The 21,948-nt window shown below is 41.8% G+C and overlaps 1 long non-coding RNA gene across 19 annotated transcripts in view; it reads right to left on the minus strand.

Moving 5' to 3' along the window:
- LOC149122110 (uncharacterized) overlaps positions 1-21,948 on the minus strand; it is a 125,343-nt gene that overhangs the window by 73,089 nt on the left and 30,306 nt on the right. For 2 of the 19 annotated variants that reach the window (XR_016221129.1, XR_016221124.1), the window contains one exon: positions 6,306-6,495. The exons of the other annotated variants lie outside the window; for them this stretch is intronic. This is a non-coding gene — a long non-coding RNA (uncharacterized LOC149122110). The remainder of the gene's footprint in view (positions 1-6,305; positions 6,496-21,948) is intronic. 19 annotated transcript variants of the gene reach the window in all.

A 21,948-nucleotide genomic window follows, 5' to 3' on the forward strand; every position in this document is an offset into this window, starting at 1 on the left:
ATCTTCCATGCATTTCCCATCGTTAGCTGGTATCAGGTTCTGTTGTTGTGTTCCCATTTTGCTTTCTTAAATGCCTGTGTAACAGCTTCCATTAAGTCCTCTCTACTGAAAAACCTGGTGTGTTTCTGTTGTCCATGTCTCATAAAGGAAGCCAAAAAAACATTCTGAGATGGTAAACAAACAGAAAACCCATGTGAGCGTTTTTGAGAAGAGCCAAACTGATGTTTTCCTTAATATGCTCCACCACAGTAACTGTTTTATCATCTATACGTATCTCAAAATTACATTGGATATTACATTAAATATACCTAAGAAAACTTATCAAGAAACAAACAAACAAAAAAAAGAAAATGTCCCAGGAAATCAAATTAAAATTAAATTAAAAAGCAAGAAAACTGGATTTAACTAAATGTGGACTGCTGAAAGCCTGGACTCTAAGTATTTCATGGATTTATTTTCTAGGTAAAGGCAAGGACATTACCCTCTGACTCATTCTAGCTGCCTTAGGAATTGCAATCACACAAAGTTTTACATTAGCTTTGTAGCAGTTTTTTTGTGTTTCTGATACAGAAAAACAGATTTGACTGAATCATCCATTTTAAGTATGCTACCTTCAAATATTTAAATAACTTAGCATATGTAAGATATAAAACACAGCATTTAAATACCCAGGATCTCACTATGCCAATTAAGAAATAGATATTTCCCATTATTATCTCTAATCACATCCTTCTGCCCCCCCACCAACAAATAACCACATCCTCACATTCTGGTATTTTTTTATTTATCATTCCTTTGCTTTTCTCTATAGCTTTAATGCATAAGCACTGGTTGAATATTTTCTTATTTTTTAATTTATAAAGCCCTGTTCAACATGATTTCTTCTGAACCTTTTGTCCCTTCTTCCTTTGGGATTCATTGGGGCAATACACTCATTTCTCAGTGTTGTATTATAGTATTTCTTCGTCGGGTCATCACACTATTTTCCATCTTCCTCTCAGTTGAATTTCTTGGCAGTTTTCTGAAACTGCACACAATGCAGCTGTGCAGTAATTCAATATGTATTTTGTGGTATTAACATGTTTGGGTGTATGTTCACGTTATTGGCCATGTGTGTTTCCTTTTGGTGATATGGCTATTTATGTCTTTGGTTCATTGTTTTACTCTACAGACTTCTTTTACCAATTCTCTTGAATTGGGGGTTCTTTGTATGTTCTGCACACTAACATCTTTCTAGTTGTTCCCAGCTTCTCTTCAAGCTTGTCATCTAGGGCTCGTTAGGGTCTCCTGAGGTTCAGGTCTCTAAATTTTACTGCAGGCAAGTTAATCAGGTTCACAGTCTGTTTTTTTTTATATCTTGATTAATAAATACTTCCCTAATTCAAAGTCACAGAAATATTTTACCATTTTTTACGAGAATTTTAAAATGATTTCTTTTCTAGTTAAAGTGTGTAATCCACCTAGAATTAATTTTAGTGAACTGAAAAATATAATAGTCTAACTTCATTTTCCACGTAAAAGCAACCATCCCAACACAACAGTTTTAAGTACCTATCTGAAAGTCTGTACTGCTGGCTCCCTCATAGTTCAAGTTCTTCTGTTTTGGACTCTAAGTTCTATTCTATTGGTTTAGTTGTCTCTCTCATAAATAATAATATAGTTTATTATTAGTTTATTAAGGTATGATATCTAGTTGTGCATTTTCTATCCATTTTTTTCCTTCTTCTTGGCTCTATCCGACATTGTCCTCAACAAATTTTAGCTTCCCCTTGTCAGATTCCAAGAAAAACTGCTAGCATTCCTCAAATCAAAAAGTCTGTGAGTCCTGGGCTGGCGCCGCAGCTCACTAGACTAATCCTCCGCCTAACGGTGCCAGCACACCAGGTTCTAGTCCCAATCGGGGCGCCGGGTTCTGTCCCGGTTGCCCCTCTTCCAGGCCAGCTCTCTCCTGTGGCCAGGGAGTGCAGTGGAGGATGGCCCAGGTGCTTGGGCCCTGCACCCCATGGGAGACCAGGAAAAGCACCTGGCTCCTGGCTCCTGCCATCGGATCAGCGCGGTGCGCCGGCCGCGGCGGCCATTGGAGGGTGAACCAACGGCAAAGGAAGACCTTTCTCTCTGTCTCTCTCTCTCACTGTCCACTCTGCCTGTCAAAAAATAAAAAAAAAATAAAAATAAAAAAAATTTTTTAAAAAAAGTCTGTGAGTCCTATGGGGAAGAACTAACATTTTAAAAGTATTGTAGCTCTCTATGAACATTTGTTATATTTCTCCATTAATTCAAATGACCTTTAATATTATTCCATAAAATTTCATATTTTTAAAAGACTTAATCATGTATTTGAAAGGCAAAGTGGTGGGAGATATCTTTCATCTACTGGTTCACTCCCTAAATGGCCACACTGGCTGGAGCTAGGCTAATCTGAAGTCAGGAGCTTCCTCTGGGTCTCCCATGTAGGTGCAGGGCCATCTTCTGCTACTTTCCCAGCTGCAACGGCAGGAAACTGGACTAGAACTGGAGCAACCCGGACTGGAACCAGCACCCACATGGGATGCTGCAGCCACAGGTGGTAGCTTCACTTGCTACACCACAGCACCAGCCCCAAAATTTTATATTTTTTCAATAGGGACATTAAGTTTATTACAGGTATTCCTTAGTTCATTACATTTTTGTTAGCACTTCGTTAAATCCATTTTTAAAAATAATGACATTTTTCTATTTCTTGCTGCTAGCATACAGAGGTACCATTAGGGTCTAAGGCCCACATTAGCCTAATGGTTAAGACACCAGTTAAGACACCTGCATCCCTTATCAGAGTCTCTGGGATTATGTCTGGTTCCACTCCTGCTTCCAGCTTCCTGCTAATGTGACCATGAGAAGCAGCAAGTAATGGCTCAAGTAGCTGGGTCCCTGACAGCCACGTGGTTTCTGGCTCCTAGCTTCAGTCTGGCCCAGTCCCACCTGTTGGGGACATTTGGGGAACTCTCTCACTTTCTCTCTTTTTTTATTATTAATTATTTGACAGAGTTGAGAGACGGAGAGAGAGGTCTTCCCTTCATTGGTTCACCCCCCAAATGGCCTCTATGGCCGGAGCTACGCCGATTCGAAGCCAGGAGCCAGGTGCCTCCTCCTGGTCTCCCATGTGGGTGCAGGGCCCAAGCACCTGGGCCATCCTCCACTGCTTTCCCAGGCCACAGCAGAGAGCTAGACTGGAAGAGGAGCAACCTGGACTAGAACCCTGCACCCATTGGGATGCCGGCGCTGCAGGTGGAACATTAACCAAGTGAGCCAAGGTGCCGGACCCTCTCTGCCTCTTACATACTAAAAGTAAAGTACAATTTATTTTCAGATTTAGAATTTGTGTAGCAGAATTTGAATTCATTCTTGTTTATAAGTATCTGCTTATGGAATATTAGGGTAGGCTATCCAGGGGTCTCCAAAGATTTCATGGAAACATGAAAAAAAAAAAAAACTACATGGATTTCGAAAATTTTTTGCACCAAAATAAACTTATCTTTTAACTCCATTTTTCCATGAACTTTTTGCAGTTTCCACATATTTGTGTTTATACCACATGTGAATAACGACAGTTTTCTTCTGCCTCCATAAATTCTACTTGTCTTGCCTGGCTACACTGCACAGGACCTCCCCGTGAAGAACACTGCTCCTTACCTGGTGTCCGAGCCTAAAGAGACTGGTTCTAGGTTTCCACCACTGAACAGGTCACACAAGGTTACTTGCTGACTAGTGCCCTCTATCAGATTCAGGATGTTTCCTGCCAGTACCAATCTTCTCAGTTTTACTACTGACCACCTGCAAGTACTCTGGACAGAGCCTCTGCATCTGTGGACATGCTTTCATCCAAGTCCTCTAAACACGGTGAAGACAAACAAGAGGCATTCTAACACGAACATACCCATGTGTTCCTGGGATAACTCCTATCAGACGTGACACACGGCCATTTTCATAGAGTACGAACCCATTTGACAGATACCTTAAGATTTCTGCATGTATGTTCATGAGTCAGACTGGCTTGTAATTTTATTGCTCTTACAGTTTTCATGTAGATTTTTTTTTTTTTTTGACAGAGTGAGAGAGAGAGAGACAGAGAGAAAGGTCTTCCCTTCGTTTCGTTGGTTCTCCCAAAATGGCAGCCATGGCCGAGCTATGCTGATCTGAAGCCAGGAGTCAGGTGCTTCCTCCTGGTCTCCCATGAGGGTACAGGGGCCCAAGCACTTGGGCCATCCTCCACTGCCCTCCCGGGCCACAGCAGAGAGCTGGACTGGAAGAGGAGCAGCCGGGACTAGAACCCAGCACCCATATGGGACGCCAGTGCTGCAGGCGGGAGATTAACCAAGTGAGCCAAGGTGCCAGCCCCGATTTATTATTATTCTTACAAAATAAAGTTTTGTTTTCTGGTAGGATTTGTACACGCTTATCCTATGAGAATTGTCTATTACTTTAACTTTTGATAGAATTCGAATGCAAAATTATCTTGACTTTTTTGATGATGTTGGTTGTTTTAATTTTTATGTAATTGGGAGATTTTGGTTTAACTTTGTGGATTTTTGTTTCTTTTTGGCTCAGTTTTGATGAACCATATTTTTTGATAATCTTGAATTTCAAATTTACAGGCAAGTACCATTTATATATTATTGTATTAGTTTTTAATTTCTGTTGTATATTTATGTATGTCCTCTTTATTCTTAATACCTTTCTCTAATTATTATTCAATCTTTCTGAATAGTTTTCAAATGATCTTTTCAAAAAACCAACTCTGCATTTTATTTCTTTTCAGTTCTTTTTGTCTTTAGTTTGACATTCACTTTCAAATTTCCTAAATTAGATTCTCAGTTTACAGATTTTCCCATTTTCTTTATCCTTTCCACTTAAACTTCCCTTGAATTACCACTTCTCTGCATCACACAAATTTCAGGAGTGGTTTTATTATGTTTCCCTAAACATTTTCTAATATTCATTATGGCTTCATCTTTGACATACAAATTATTTAGTAATGTGTTTTTAGATTTCTGAACATGTGGGGCATTTTAAGTAAAAAGTGTTCTGTTGGATCCTAACATTGTTAGAAAATATAATCTGTGTATATGTATAACCATTCTGTTATATTTTGGAAGCTTACTTAAATCCTACTACATGGACAATTTTGATAATTACTACTTATGTGTTCTAAAAAATGTGTATTTTCCAATTACTGAGGGTCCCATTAGACTAAGATGGTTAATTGAATTGTCAGAAACTTTTGTATTCTTATTATCTTTGCCCATTTTTTGCCTGACCTCCTATCACCAGGTTACACAACTCCAGGGGAATTATTTGTCAGCTGCAGGAATACACAGAGCAGTATATCACCCATAAATTGTGTGTAAAAAAAAAATGCAGATTCCTGTCCCACCTCCATTCTGATTCAGCATCTCTGGGGTAAGGCCCATGAATCTTGTTTCTTTAAAAGGCCCATGTGATTATGATCAATCAAAATCAAATAACACAGGTTTACTGTGTGTTGGATTTCATCCTACTGATGTGTTACACAGTACATTTGCCAATACATTAAGGGGCAGCCTTCTGTGCAACGGACAAGAGATCATGAAAAAGTTCAAGACAATTGTGCACAAGTGGGATTCATGAGCCCTTGTGCAGCTTCCTAATAACGTCAGCCAAAGGAAATCCAGCCAAGAACAACCACAGCGGACAACACCGAGGCCTGGGTCCTCCAAAGAGGAGCAGATTCTCTCCATCTAGGATGCCATATTGCTCTCATTAGATATCTACAGGGAAACACGGGACACTTGTGTTTATAGGGAAAATGGGGCTATCAGAAAGATTTCCTCCACAAGTATTTAGGAGACGAGCTGAGCCTAAGTGACCTGGGCGAGGCATGAGGCCCAGCAGCACTGAAATCACCGGAGAGCTTGCAAGATATGCAAAATCTCTGGTTCAGAAGCCTAGGGTGGGGCCTAAGTCTAGGTTTTTAATAAGATTCCCACACAATGGGTGTGTTTATTCAAATTTGAGATGCACTTTAGAAACACATACAAGTTTGTATTTCTAACAAGCTGCATGATGATGCAGCTGCTGCTAGTACAAGACCACACCTTGTATAGTCAGGGAAAGTAAACAGAGGAAGGAAACCTTTAAAAAAACTTTAGGATGCCCACTGCCTGCTACTGGAACCAAGGCTTAGGAGTGTTTGGAACAAAGAGAACACCCCTCCCTCTCCACATGCACATTTAACATGAAATGGAAGGGGACTGAACAGTCTTTGTCACCCGACACAAGGATTCAAATACCAAAGGGAAGGCCACTGGAGACAATCAGAACTTCCACCTTCCTTGTTTCCTCTGTGCAAGACAGTCTGCCCCTGCCAGTATGACTCAAACTCCAATTCTCTACACATTTCCACGGGCAGGCTGTGGCCTCCAGCCCCCTGCTGCTTCGCAGTGCTGTCGCTGGATTGTCTCTGACCTTAGGCAACCACAGCTGGGGAAGGAACACATGGAGAACGTATTACCTATTGAAATAAATGGTCTATTTTCCATTTCTTTATCAAGACTGAGAAGTGGGGCCAGCACTGTGGTGTAGTAGGTTAAGTATCCACTTGCCCTATTTCTGATCCAGCTCCCTGTTGATGGTCTGGGAAAGCAGTGGAAGATGGCCCATGTGCTTGGGCCCCTCCACCTGACTGGGAAACCCAGAAGAAACTCCTGTCTTCGGGTCAGCTCAGCTCAGCTCCAGCCATTGTGGCCATTTGGGGAATGAACCAGTGGATGGAAGACCTCTCTGTCTGTAACTCTGCCTCTGAAGTAAATAAATCTTAAAAATAAAATGAAATAAAATAAAATAAAGTAAAAAAGGATTGAGATGTTCACCCGCAGCCAAGAATGACCTAGAAAACATTTCTGCCTGGCTGATCCTAGGTCAGCCCACTGAGGCCATGTTTCCGGAAGTGAGGCTGGGATGGAGGCCAGGCAGCACTCGGCTTGGCCCTTCCTGGGACAGGGGAAGAGCACACATGATTCATGGTGATCATCTTGCCCAGCCTTTGCCAAAGCTGCTTTGCCACTCCTGATGCACGCAAAGCTCTTCTCTCATGGATTCTTCTGGGAAAGATCTGAAGACAGCAGCCCTGAGCTTCTGAATGTTTAAAATTGTTTTGCTGTGCTGACACTTTGAGGACAGCGTGTCTGGACACAGTTTTCGGCCACTACTTTTGTTTCTTGAAATTGTTTTTCCTTTTGTTTCTTGAAAATGTTGTTCCTCCTTGTTCTTGTTTTGCAGACTGCTGGTAAGCAATCAGACACCAACCTGACTCTCTCTTTTCTTTGCTGCCTGGATGGTCTTCTAGGCCTGCACACCCAGATGACACTATCTTTCTCTACTATTAACATTTAAAAGTTTCACCAGGAGATATCTCAAAGTTTGAATCAAGATATTCTTTAGTATCTGCAAGTGCTTATTTAGTAGTACTTGACTCCTGCTGGAATGTTTGTGTTATGGCTCTTGGTTTTCAATGTAGAGAAATATTATTAGCCTGACATTGATTCCTACTTTCTATTTACCATTTGTACTTGTTTTGGGTGAATTCTACATTTCATTGTATTTTATTTTAAAAATGTCTCCTACTGGGCCAGCTCTGTGGCCCAGTAAGCCTCCGCCTGTGGTACAGGCATCCCATGTGAGCACTGGTTTGTGTCCTGGCTGCTGCTCTTCTGATCCAGCCCTGTGCTGTGTCCTGGGAAAGCAGTAGACAGCCCATGTGCTTGGGCCCCAGTACCCATGTGGGAGACCCAGAAAAAGACCCTGGCTCCTGGCTTCAGATTGGCCCAGCTTTAGCCACTGCAGCCATTTGGGGAGGGAACCAGCTGGTGGAAGATCTTTCTGTCTGTCTCTCCGTCTGTCTGTATCTCTACCTCTCAAATAAATAAATAAAATCTTTTAAAAAATTAAGATTTAAAAAAAAGTCTTCTACTTTTCCAGATCAGCCACTGGTCCCCTTCTACATCTGGACAGTCCATGAGTTTCCACAATTCCAGAGCATCCTTGTCTCTTAATACACAGTAAGATTTCTCTCTTCTAATTCAGACATCCTGGAGTCTGTGTAGCACTGTTAACTTCCTCCACCTGCCGCCTTCTCACCACTAACCCACCCAGAACCGCCGTACCCTTCCACCCCCTTCCCTTCCACAGAAACAGGGCCTTCTCACAACAGCCTCTCCGGTCCTGACACTTTCAAATGTGTCCATTTAAATTCTTCAGTAAGCAATGCTCCAGCATATGAGGACTCCAGACCCAATTCTGTATTTTTCCTGCAGGGTGAAACCTTGTCTCTAGAGGTCATCTTACCAGCATCCACCACTCCTGGGCCCTCAGTACCCTGCTCTCTCTCACCAGTTTCTACCCAATTGTCCAGATTGATATGGACTCCCAGAGCAAGCTCCATTCTGGGTATTTATTTGCTCATTTTCATTTAATTCTCTCTCTGAATTGTGCTTTTTAAATGACTCATGAATCAAACAAGAAATCAAAATGGGAAATTATCATTTTGAACTGAACAACAATGAAAACAAAGTATTTCGAATTATAACTATTACAGGAAACAGTATGGTGGTATCTAAAGACATTAAAAATAAATCTGCCAAAAAAAACCAAAACACCATGTTCTAGTTCCAGTTGCTCCTCTTCCAGTCCAGCTCTCTGCTGTGGCCTGGGAAGGCAGTGGAGGATGGCCCAAGTGCTTGGACCCTGCACCCGCAAGGACTGGTGCAGCGCTGGCCGCAGAGGCCATATGGGGAGTGAACAAATGGAAGGAAGACCTTTCTCTCTGTCTCTCTCTCTCTTACTGTCTATAACTCTACCTGTCAAATAAATAAATAAAAATAAATGCCCTATGACCGGCAATCCCTGCTCTTGGTATAGACTCAAAGGAACAGAAGTCACTTCATAAAGTTATCTATATGCCCATGTTCAGTACTGCACTGTTCACAATAGCCAAGGTGCAAAGACAACCTATGTGTCATCAGCAGACAAAAGGACAAAGAAACACACATACACACACACACAAATACCATTCAGCCACAGAAAAGAAGATACAAAATAGGTGAGTTTAAAGGACATCATGCTAAGTGAAATGAGCTAGACACACTAAGGACCACAGGATCTCAGTTAAAGACACGTGCAATATAAATAACTATCCAAATTCAAGTATGCAAAAATAGGAAGCAAAACAATGGTCACCAAGGGGAAGAGTTACCAAGGGGTGGGGGTGGGGGTGGGGGGTAGAGAGATGAAGGTCAGAAGACACAAAGCAGCCAACCCAGGATGGACAATTCTAGAGAGCTAATGCACAGCATGAGGACATACCAGTCACCTTCACATTATGACAAGGAAATACCTGACACAGGCCACATGATAAAGAGGTGATGGAGGTGCAGGGTCGAAGGGTCCCATTTGGTGATGCCTTCCTGCAGTCAGTCCCAAGGCCACCAGGGGAAGCACGGGGCAAGGGACAGGGAGCACGTAGCTCTGTGTCTGACCTCCTCTCCAGGTAAAGCCACCGGGACCACAGACCGGGTGCCCTGCCCCAGTGAGCTCCGCTGATCCAACAATCTCTTCGAGGCCTCACCACCAGACACCACAGTCAGGCTGAGTTTCCACCCTTCTAATACTGTACAGTGGGACTGAATTTCAATACGTGAAGCCTTGGAGACACTCAAACTACATTCAAATCCTAGCCAGGACTACAGGTAACAAAACTGTCCTGTATTGGGGATTCATGTTAAATGAATGGATTTTAATGCTCTTGCCAGTAAAACAAAAAACACAGGTAACCACAAGACAGAATGGATATTTTAATCTGCTTCACCAGAGCAACCTTTTCATTATCAACTGCATCCCATATCATGTTGTATACCTTAAAAATACACAATAACAATCATTTTTATAAAAATTTGTGGGTTCAGTTAAAGCAGTATTGAGGGGTAGTGTATCATTAAATGCTGACTTTTTTCAGAAAAAGAAAGTTCTTAATTCAATGACAAATTCTATGTTAAAAAAAACTAGAAAAATAAAAATAAATCAAAAGCAAAGAAATAAAATGATGAAACTTAAGGTGAAAATCAATGAATAGTTAAGAACAATAGAGGAAAAACCTACAAACATCCCTAAGAAAGTCAATAAAATGGATAATCCTCTGGTGATACTGGCCTGGGAATACATAGGGGAAGGAGACACAAATCACCAATTTCAGAATAGGGAACGGTGACATCACTCAAACCCTGCACACTCCTACATTAAAGGGATAATAACAGAATATTTTAACATGCTAACATCTAGGAAACCTAGTCAGATGAGAGAAAGTCCTTGAAAGACACAACTACCAAAGCTCACAAAAGAAATATGTATTTTGCAAAACCATATATTTATTAAAGAAACTCAATGTATAGGAAAATTAAAAATCCTTCACACACAAAAAAATTCCAAGAACTGATGAGTCATGAATTTTATCAAAAACTCAAAGAAGAAATTATAACAGTTTTACATAACCTATTCCAGAAAATTAAAGGAAATACTGCCTAGCACTTTCTACAAGGTCAGCATTACTTTGACATCAAAACCACATAGAGATATTAAAAGGAAAACAAAAGCTGAAGACCAATCACCTTAATAAATGCATATTCAAAATTATTAACAAAAATTTAAGCAAAGTACATACAATGATAGGCAAAAAGGGGCTGGTGCTGTGGCACAGTGGGTTAAAGCCACTGCTTGAAGTGCCAGCATTTCAATTCTATTTTGAGTCCAAGCTGCTCCATTTCCAATCCATCCTACTACTGATGCACCTTGGAAGACATCAAAAGATGATCCAAGAACTTGGAATCCTGCCACTCATATGTGAGACACAGAGTTCCTAGCTCCTGGCTTCAGCGTGACACAGTCCTGGCTATTGTGGACACTGGGGGAGTAAAGCAGTGGATGGAAGATCTCTCTCTCTTTCTGGTTCACTCCTTGCCTTCCACATTAATTTTTTAAAATGTCATACAAGAAAACATGTTATCACAAAATGAAGTTTATCCCAAGAATACAAGATATATACACACACACACACACACATATATATATATATATATATGATCACTGTTATTCATGACATAACAGACTTTAAAAAATCACTCAATACATACAGAAAAAGCATTTGAGAAGAATCAGCATTTAGGGGCCAGCACTGTGGCATAGTAGGTTAAACTTCTGTCTGCAGCACCAGCATCCTATGGATGCTGGTTCATGTCCTGGCTGCTCCTCTTCTGATTCAGCTCCCTGCTAGTGGTCTGGGAAAGCACTAGAGGATGGCCCAAGTGCTTGGGCCCCTGCCACCCATGTGGGAGACCCAGAAGAAGCTCTTGGCTCCTGGCTTTGGATCAGCCCAGCTTCAGCCCATGCGACCATTTGGGGAGTGAACTAGCAGATGGAAGACCTTTCTTTCTCTCACTCTCTCTGTAACTCTACATCTCAAATAAATTTAAATAAAATTAAAAATAAAAAAAAATCAGCATTCAACCCTAATAAAACTCTCAGCAAAGTAGAAGAGAAATGTTTTCAATATGAGCAGGAAATATACTAAAAACCTGAAGGTACTATCATTCTTGTCGTTGAAAATAAAGAACTGTGTCTAAAATCAGGAGAAAAGTAAGGATGTCCACTTTCCCCATAGTGCTAAGATTTCTAGCTGATGCTATAGGCAATTAAGGAAATGAAAAGCAACCAAAGCAGAAGAGAACAACTATTTTCAGATCACTTCCCGGTATACAGGAGGCTCTAGGTAGTTCAGTAGATCAAGAAAACGACATTAACAACATCTTGAGGTAGATTCTGTCTTTATTAGCCAGAGATGTTATGGTTCATGTAGGAAATTCTATGGAATCTACACAGAAGCACCTGTAACTAATAAGTAAGTTAAATAGCACTGCAGGATAAAAAGTTAGTTTACAAAAATCAAGAGCATTATTATGTCTTAGCAACAATCAACTGGAAACTGAAATTAAGACACAATATACAATATCATAAAAATGAGATTTTTGGAGAAATTCAGCAAGATCTCTATAAAATCCATGCACTGCAAACTAAAAAAAAATTAAAATCTAAGTATCTCAGAGATAATACTATGCCTTGGAATGGAATATTCCATATTCTTCAAATGTCAATTAGTGCTAAGTGAATTTATAGATTCAATGTACTTCCAATCAAAATCTCAGCAAGCTATTTAAAAATAGAAATTGACAAACTGTTCTAAAATTCATATGGAAATAGAAAGGACACAGATTACTCTCCCAAAAAACTAAACTATAAGAGAACAAAATTAGACAAATAAGTCAGCTGAACATAATAATGAGTCTAGAAATAGACCTATACATATATAATTAACTGATTTTTGACAAAGATGAAGAACAATTGGAATATTTGAACGTGTGTGTGGAAAATGAGGGCAAAAGAGATTAAACCCAAACCTCCCACCTTATACTAAAATTAACTCAAAATTTATCAAACCAAAATGTAGAACCAAAACTGCAAAAATTCTAAACAAAAATATGCAGAAAACGTTTGTGACCTTGAGTTAGGCAAAGATTTCTTTGCCTACAAACAAAAACTACAACCTAAAATATAAATAAAAGTGATAAATTAGGTTTCTTTAAAATTAGGAACTTCTATTTTCCAAAGACATTATGATAATTAAAAGACAAACCAGATAGGGAAAAAATAGTTGAAAATATATATCTGATAAACAACTTATAAACAAAACACATAAAGAACTCTAAAATAACTAAGAGAAGATAATACAGACAATGTAAACAGGCCAGATAGTTGAAGGAGTATTTTACCAAATAGATTCATGGATCGAAAGTAAGTGCATATCCATTAGAGATCACCCATTAACCCAACATCAATAGTCATCAGGGAATGGAAAATCAAAACCCCAGTAAGATTCCACTGTATAACCTATTAGAAGTTCTAAAAGTAAAAGATTGTTGGCAAGGAGGCAGGACAGCCAGAAATATCAATGGCACAAATATTTTGTAAAATAAGTGGCCAGTTTCATAAAAAATTAATCACACACCTACCATTCCACTTTAAGGCATTCACCCAAGAGAAATAAAAGCTTATGACCACACAAGGACTTGTGTGTTAATATGAATAGTAGCTTTGTTTGAGGTAGGCAACAACTGAAGTAACACAAATGTGCAATCGGATAAAGAAATCGCTATATGTCCACATGATGTGATGGTACTCAAGAATAAAAATGGAGAAAATCATACTGATTAGAGTAGATGAAAGAAACCATACCAGGGGCCGGTGCTGTGGTGCAGTAGGTTAATGCCCCGCCTGCAGTGTCAGCATCCCATATAGGCACCCGTTCAAGTCTCGGCTGCTCCACTTCTGACCCAGCTCTCTGTTGTGGCCTGGGAAGGCAATGGAGGATGGCCCAATTCCTTGGGCCCCTGCACCCATGTGGGAGACCTGAGGAAGCTCCTGGCTTCTGGCTTCGGATCAGCACAGCTCTGGCCATTGCGGCCATTTGGGGAGTGAACTAGTGGACAGAAGACCTTTCTCTCTGTCTTACCTTCTCACTGTCTGTAACTCTTTCAAATAAATAAATAAAAAATCTTTTAGAAAAAAAAAAGAAACGAAACCATACCAAAAATAGTTCATACTTCCTGATTCCGCTGACGTTAAATTCCAAAAGATGAAAATAAATTTACAACAACAGAAAGCAGATCCTTAGAGGGTCAGAGATGTGGTAGGCGGAGTTACAAGCAAGCACCTCTGGGACTGATGGACATGATTTTTTTTTGACTGTGAAATGCTTCCTGGGTGACACCTATATGCCACATATTAACTTGTCCACTTCACAGGTGTGCAATTGATTGAACATCAAGAATGCCTCAGTAAAGTTGATAAGCTTAAAGATGTAATATGCCTCAGTATGATGGAGTGAACATGAATAAGACGTAACAGGATATAGCGCTATAGGCAAATCTGTACCCATAATGAGTTAGTAGGAGCATAAAAAAATATGACTGGATAACACAAGGATAGACATTGGAAATTTGGCCTTATTGAACTAAGCACTCCATCCACTCCCAGTCCTTGAAGTAAGACTGTATCTTAGGAAACGGCACTGTGAACAGCCACCACATATTCACACCCCCACTCACCTATAAAAAGTCCTAATTTTGTTGGCAAAGGATACAGACTTCAAAAGCAGCATGGCAGTGCCCCCAGACAGAACAGTCAGAGCCTTTCCCCATGGGCTCTTCCCTTGTTCTTGGGGCCCAACCTTCCTACTCAGCCAAAGCATAAGGAAGCCAATTCTGGCTATCACCACTTTATGGCTGACATATTGATATTGCCAATCTGTGCAAACACACACTGAGAAAATGTTCCTTGCACCTGAACCCAATTACGCAAGGCTTTGGATGTCCAAGGCTCAACCTCATAACAGGCAGCGAGAGGAGGGAGAGGCCCCCAGCACTGGCCTTCCTCTCCAGCCCTCACCCCACTTCCAGGATTCTCAGGAACCCAGAGTAGCCATCCTGGGCTGTAAGGAAGCCTCATGGCTTAGCAGCACAGTCATCAGTGCTATGGGGTCGGGTTCTTTTTCAGAGAAGTCATAACGTCTTCTCTGGAAAAACAATAATCATTCTAGTCTTCCAAAATAAATCCATAACCTGTAAAAAACAAAGAGAAGCAATAGTGTGTGCAATATAAGGGAAAAGATGATTCACTAACATACTTCAAAAGGCTAGTAAAAATTAGGAAAAAAAGATCTTGGTGCAAAAAGAATTTTTAAATCCTTGTGTTTTTTCACAATATGAACTTTCCATAAACTTTTTGAAGACCCCTTATATTCATGGGTTTCACAATTTTTTTCACCAAAATAAACTTACCTTTTGTGTTCCACAAACGTTTTAAAGTACCCTCATATAAACAATATTGTTTATTGATACTACTCTTGAAATTAACACAGAATTCAATGATAAATATGCCTAGAGATAATCAGAACAGGCTTTTGGCAAATTTTGCACAGCAAATAACTCCCCACAATATCCCTGGCTTGTGGGACAGCAGCAATGCCTCTCACTCTGTTGGAAGAACCTGCTGACTCACAGAGGATGAACTGGTTCTTGGCACAGCTGTGCACTATTTCTAATGGAAAAATGCTTGACAAATATTTGTGTTCTATTAGAAGAGACAGTTGTTTTAGCAAATGACTCTTTCATTAGACACAATATGGATTGAAAAGGTGTCTAGGGTTTAGCACTGTGGAGCTCAAAAGTACACGGCTTTTTCTTCCTTAAGAAAATTACAATATATAATAATAAAATTGCCTCTCTTTGATCAAGAAATATATGAGGAAAAAATAGTCAACTTCCCTTTCAAGCAGAGAATTAGCTTCTCTAATAGAAGAAATATAAAGAGTCTGAAGTACTTTGCTCAGGCCCTATGGAGTAAATTGTTTTTTCTTTGCTGATAAGAAAAGCTGAGAATTCAGAATATTCATGATCCAGGAAGCTACACAAAAACCTGTCCATAAACTCATCAGGTTGAGAAAACATGATACAACAAAATCACTTTTTAGTCTTGCATAAATGACAAATTCCCTAAGTTGTGTTTTGCTGTCATTCAGTATGAAGAGATAAGTATTTTCTTGTCAATTTCACTAATTAAGACTGTTCCATCTACAATACAATCTTTGTCTCCCTGTCTTGAGAGGATTGCTAGGAACCACAAAAATGTTTTTATGGGAAAACCAGAGTGAGGGAACAGGAAGGGCTTGTTCTTTTATTCTCCTCTTTTTATTTACATTGCAAAGCCATCAGCAATGCATTTTTCTGTCTTTCATTACTCCCAGAAGATACAAAGAGCTAAAGCTTAGAGGATAGCTATCAAAACCAATTGTCCTCCTGTTGCCAAAGAGTTCAAAATAATTAAAGGCATCTGAACAGTGCCAAAACATGAATGAATTGGAAAGCACTTCCTGTTTTAAAGTACCCCCCCCATGGAGTGCCCCCTAAGTATGCTGCAACATGCAAGAATTTATTCACTTTGTTTTAGGCTCAGAGAGAAGAAGGGTGGGGTTCATGTTATCTCTTGATCTTGACTCACTGTTGAAGAAAACAGAGATCTGATCATTTTGGCCTCCCCCAACTCACCCATGCCCAGTGCACACCTTTTTATTACTCCCCAGGAAGAAATGGACAAGATGCACGATTTTGCGTTCCCAGGAGAAGGATGCTCACACAAGTCTCCAACAGGAAAGCAGCTTTCTTGTGGCACTGATAATGTCAGGGAGATGACTGCTGTGGCATCAGGTGGCACTCAGCTGACATAGCTCAGTGACAGAGTCAGCTATCTCAAACAGACTGAACCGGCACGTCAGGCTGCCACTGCTTCTGTTTCATGTGGAGAATGAGACACCCAGGAATTCCTGGGTGCCTGTAACTGCAAGGCTAAATGCTCTTTCCACAAACTTTCTGAAGTCCCCTTATATAAAGGAATTGTACTGGAGCAGCTTTTGTGCAGTAAGTCACCTGCTTAGAGAGGAAAATCCCCCAGCTGGTCATTTCCCCAGTCTCAGCCCTGACTCCCTCCCCCCCGACCCTGTCACTATGTCACAGCATGTCCCTCACCAAATCCACTCAACTAAGCCACCACATGCACAGGAACTGTCTCACTTCTATTCCTCTCACCATTCCTAGTGCTACAAACTGTCAGTGAGTGCTTTGTCAAATTAAACAGAACGGGGCCTTTGATTATATGAGTGCATTGGGGGAGGGAATCTGCATTACTTAAATAACCATGAATGCATAAAGTACACTTTGCTAGGCTGGATATCATTACTGAGGGGCCCCATAGAAGAAATCAGTGTAGGGCAGCAATGCTCCTGAAGCAGCCACTTCTCCAAAAGTTCCTTCAGCATCACCCGCTCCACGGTAGCATGCAGTGTTGGTTTCACCTGATAATCTAATGACATTTGCAGCCCCAAACCTGGGAATGATGACATCCACACGCCTGAACCAAGCTTCTGCTGAGTCAACATGCAGGAGTCATGACAGGGCCATGCTGCTTCAGGCTTAAAGCCTGACTCATTCTCCACTCCATCCAAAGTCTCACTTTAACTTTGATAAACACAGCCCAAAACACCAGGAGTACCGCATGGACAGTTCCCTGATAACCAAGCTACCAGCCTCAATAACCAAAGAGGAGCACCACTGGTCTCCGAAGAGACAGAGAGACAGGTTGTAAATATCATTTATATGGAACAGAAGGAGCTGTCTTTACTCCAACCCTAGTGAAATCCACTGAAAATTGTTTAAGCAAATGGCTGAATTCTGATTTAGTGACAGGTATATAATCCCTGAGTTCTAACAAAGGCAAAGAGGAGACGAGGCCACAGTAAAGAAAAATATCACTTGGGTTTCCCCCAACTAATAGGATCATTTAAAAATGAAATGGAGAATAAAAACACTGTGATATTGGTGGATTATGATGAGAAATGAGTTGAAAAAAATAAGTGCTTTAAGTCCTCCAATTCTCTAAATAACACTAGAAGCCAGGGAGTCGCACGTGCTCAAGCTTATCTGCAACAGATCTGGGAAATGCTGGTGAGATTACTAACAGCAATTTCACAATGACATGATGGGGCCCCAAAAGCAATTCTGAAGACAGTCTCCCTGCAGAGATAGCAGACTCAGAAGCAATCCAGGATCCTTTGAGGGTCCACTCGAGGTTAGAGCTACATTTGTTTTTAAGGAATGGGGATTTTAAAACTTTACAGAACAGTATGTTTGCGTGAATCCATGATCAAGTCAACTACTAGTCCCCTGCAGTGAGAGTTTCTGATGCTATGGCCCAGCAAAGGGCTATTGATCACCATGGAAGACTGCGGTGTACCTCCCCTTGTGATTCACACATGATAGTGACAAGGTTCAAGACAAAGGGGTCACAGACACACAGGTCAGTCTCCAGTGCTTTGAAATATGACAGTTCAAACAGAGCACAGAAGAAGCAAGAAAAGAAGTCAGAAGATTATTTCCAACTCCCTTGTGGGAAAATGGGCATTTTCTAGGCATTCTTTCAATCTCCTATCTCCTTTTCATGTACCACCAACTGCTACATCAGCTAGTCAGGAATATACAAAGGTACCTCAAAACGTGCATAGGGGGGTGAGTGTTTGGGCTAAGGATTAAGACGCCCACGTCCCATATCATAACACTCAGGTTCTATACTTATCTCTGGCTCTCAACTTCCAGCTTCCTGATAACGCAAACCCTGGGAGACAGTAGCTAACAGCCTAAATAATCAGGACCCTGCCATTAACATGAGAGACCTGGATTAAAGTCTTAGGTTCCTGGGGCAGGCGCCATGGTGCACAGGTTAATCCTCCACCTGAGGTGCCAGCATCCCATATGGGCACAGGTTCTAGTCCTGGCTGCTCCTCTTGAAATCCAGCTCTTTGCTGTGGCCTGGGAAAGCAGTGGAGGATGGCCCAAGTCTTTGGGCCCCTGCACCCATGTGGGAGACCAGGAGGAAGCACCTGGCTCCTGGCTTCAGATCAGTGCAGCTCCAGCCATTGTGGCCACCTGGGGAGTGAACCAGCAGCCAGAAGACTTTTCTCTCTGTCTCTCCATTTCACTGTCTGTAACTCTATCTCTCAAATAAATAAAATCTTTTTAAAAATATTCTTAGGTCCCAGTTTCTGCCCAAGCCCAGCCCCAACTGTTGCAGGCATTTGAAGAATAAAGCAGTAGGTAGGACCCTCCTAACCCTGTGTACTTGAGGGGGGAGGGAAAGAGAGAGGCTGTCTCTCTGCTTCTCAAATAATTTTTAAAGTTCACTGAAAATGGAATTAAAAGGCAGGTTTATTTTTTTGTCCAAAAATAAAAAAAGAAATCCTTGCATGGTTTTAATTTTTTTCATACCAAAACAAATTCATCTTTAAATTCCATGTTTCTGGCCAGCGCCACTGCTCACTAGGCTAATCCTCTGCCTGTGGCACCAGTACCCTGGGTTCTAGTCCCGGCTAGGGCGCTGGATTCTGTCCTGGTTGCTCCTCTTCCAGTCCAGCTCTCTGCTCTTGCCCAGGAAGGCAGTGGAGGATGGCCCAAGTCCTTGGGCCCTGCACCCACATGGGAGACCAGGAGGAAGCACCTGGCTCCTGGCTTCGGATCGATGCAGCACCGGCAGTAGCGGCCATTTAGGGGGTGAACCAACAGAAGGAAGACCTTTCTCTCTCTCTCTCTCTTTCTCACTGTATAACTCTGCCTGTCAAAAAAAAAATCCATTTTTCTAGAACTTCCTTTTTTCCATTGGTTTACCCCTCCAATGGCCAATGGCTGCTGCAGCCGGCACGCTGTGGCCGGCACACCACACTGATCCAAAGCCAGGAGCCAGGTGCTTCTCCTGGTCTCCCATACGGGTGCAGGGCCCAAGCACTTGGGCCACAGCAGAGAGCTGGCCTGGAAGAGGAGCAACTGGGACAGAATCCGGCACCCCAACTGGGATTAGAATCCAGGGTGCCGGCACTGCAGGCAGAGCCTATTGAGCCACAGCGCCGGCCGAAAAGCTGTATATTTTTAAAGATATACACCAAAAAAAAATAGGTATAAAGTGACAGGATACCTGGCATTTACTTAAAGACATCAGCCAGAAAACTCTTAACCAGGAGGGAGGACACAGTAAGCAGAGGTGCCCAAATCTTGTAATTGTTGGACTTCAGTAATGGTTATGCAGGAGTTCATTTACTTTTCACTTTTTAAATATACAAGTTTTCTTTCAACGACTGCCTATGTATGCAACAAGGCTCGGGAAGTTTCATCTCTCCTTTAGAAGCGAAGGGAGGCCGGTGCCGCGACTCACTTGGCTAATCCTCTGCCTGCAGCACCAGCACCCCGGGTTGCCAGATTCTGTCCCGGTTGCTCCTCTTCCAGTCCAGCTCTCTGCTGTGGCCCAGGAGTGCAGTGGAGGATGGCCCATGTGGTTGGGCCCTGCACTCACAGGGGAGACCAGGAGGAAGCTCCTGGCTCCTGGCTTCAGACTGGCACAGCACGCCGGCCATAGCAGCCATTTGGGGGGGGGGGGTGAACCAATGGAAAGCAAGACCTTTCTCTCTTTCTCTCTCTCTCTCTCTCACTGTCTAACTCTGCCTGTCAAAAAAAATAAAAATAAAAAAGAAGTGAAGGGATCAGAAATGCACGTAGGCAGTATACCCTTGTGAAATGCTTGTGCAAAGTTTAACAGCCTGAATGCATGGAAGTTTTCAAGACAGATTTCATCCCAGGCAGTTAGCATGTGCTGAAGGAGCCCATGCACAAACGTGAGGTTTCCATGGAGCATGTATGCCCAACACTGGGCTAGTGACACAGGCCAGGCAAGAGACTGTGGTCAGGGACACGAGGAAACCACTGCAGACACAGCTCCCGCTAGGCGCATCATCACCTACACTGGCATTTCAAAGGCTCTTCTGAATCCATGGGGCTCAAAATGAGAAACACCTTTTTGTGATCTAGTGTGGGAGACTAGGACGTGCTCCAGGGTGGAGCAAGGAGAGCACACTTCTGTGCCCCAAGAGCAGAGAGCTCTGTGTACCTCCCGAGCACCGTGCCCAGCGACCTTCCTGACATCCAGGGAAGAGGCTCACACTGTGCACTCTCACGGTGCTCCGCAGGCCCCATCTGTGATATGTACATGGCCACCCTTCCTGTCACATGGTGAGCTCTCAGCTGGCACAGTCCTTATCATCACTTGTCCATCACTGATACCCACCACTGGCACCCTTTCCCTTCAACCTGACTCTTGCCGAGTTGTGGAGGATGAAGGAGTACTTGCTCAGTAACTAGCTGTGCCATCTCATGTCATCCTCACGACAGCCATAGCTTTCACTCTTCCAGTTTTACAAAGAAAGGCATGAGGCAGGCTTAAGCCAGGAATTCCATCCTGGTCAACCATGCAGCAGAAAGACAGAGAGATGGATTGAGAGGGGAGCATCTAGAATTCCAAACAGCACTCCAAAATGGAATACAGGTGTCCCAAGCAGTGGCGTACCCTGCTTTGCCAGAATGCCCACCCTCATTCTGTAGGTTTTTGAAGTGTATTTTGCAGTTCTGAATTTAGGTGTATACACAAATTTGCTAGGTTTTAAAGCAATGGCTGCCTAATCATTAAGTAATCTTCCTGTTTGTCTCTGATAATTTTCCTTGTTCTGAATTCCATTTATCTGAAATTAGTGTAGTACCTCCAGCTTTCTTTCAATTAGTTTTAACATATCTTTTGCTATCGCTTTATTTGAACTTGTCTGAATCAGTATATTTAGTGAATGTCCAAAAGACAAGATGTAGCCGAACATTGTTATTATACTCACTTTGTCAATCTTTATCTTTTAATGAATATATTTAAACGATTCACATTTAAGCCTTTAAATAAGAAGATGGTTTTCATCCTATTTCACAATGGTTACTGTTCCTCTTCCCTGTCATAGCTAATAAATGATGTTTCTAAGCCCTCTACTGTGAAAAGTTGGTGGGATTCCTCAAGATAAAGCAAAGTATTGGATCCCTAAGTCCATGTTGCCTGGGAGTTTCCCATTCATGGTAGGAATGGCCTCCAGCCACTGGGTAAAATTGCCTTCACACAAAGTTACCCTCTAAGTGCTTCAGCCAGGGCTCTGTTCCAGATAAGCAGGTCCCAGCTGTGATTCCAGCTTTACAACCTTTGATGATTCCTGGGTGCTCATTGCATTGTAACTGCAACTCCTTAGTGTGCCCAGAGAAGCTGTTGATATTTGTTTTGTTTAGCTTATTATTGTTGTAATGAGGAGAGTAATGACTTTCAAGTCTTTTCATTTCGGAAATGATACTTTGACTATGACATTGTCTAAATAAG

This window comes from Oryctolagus cuniculus, chromosome 15, assembly GCF_051225735.1.
Source record: "Oryctolagus cuniculus isolate XC-2025 breed Fujian yellow rabbit chromosome 15, ASM5122573v1, whole genome shotgun sequence".
Taxonomy (NCBI): domain Eukaryota; kingdom Metazoa; phylum Chordata; class Mammalia; order Lagomorpha; family Leporidae; genus Oryctolagus; species Oryctolagus cuniculus.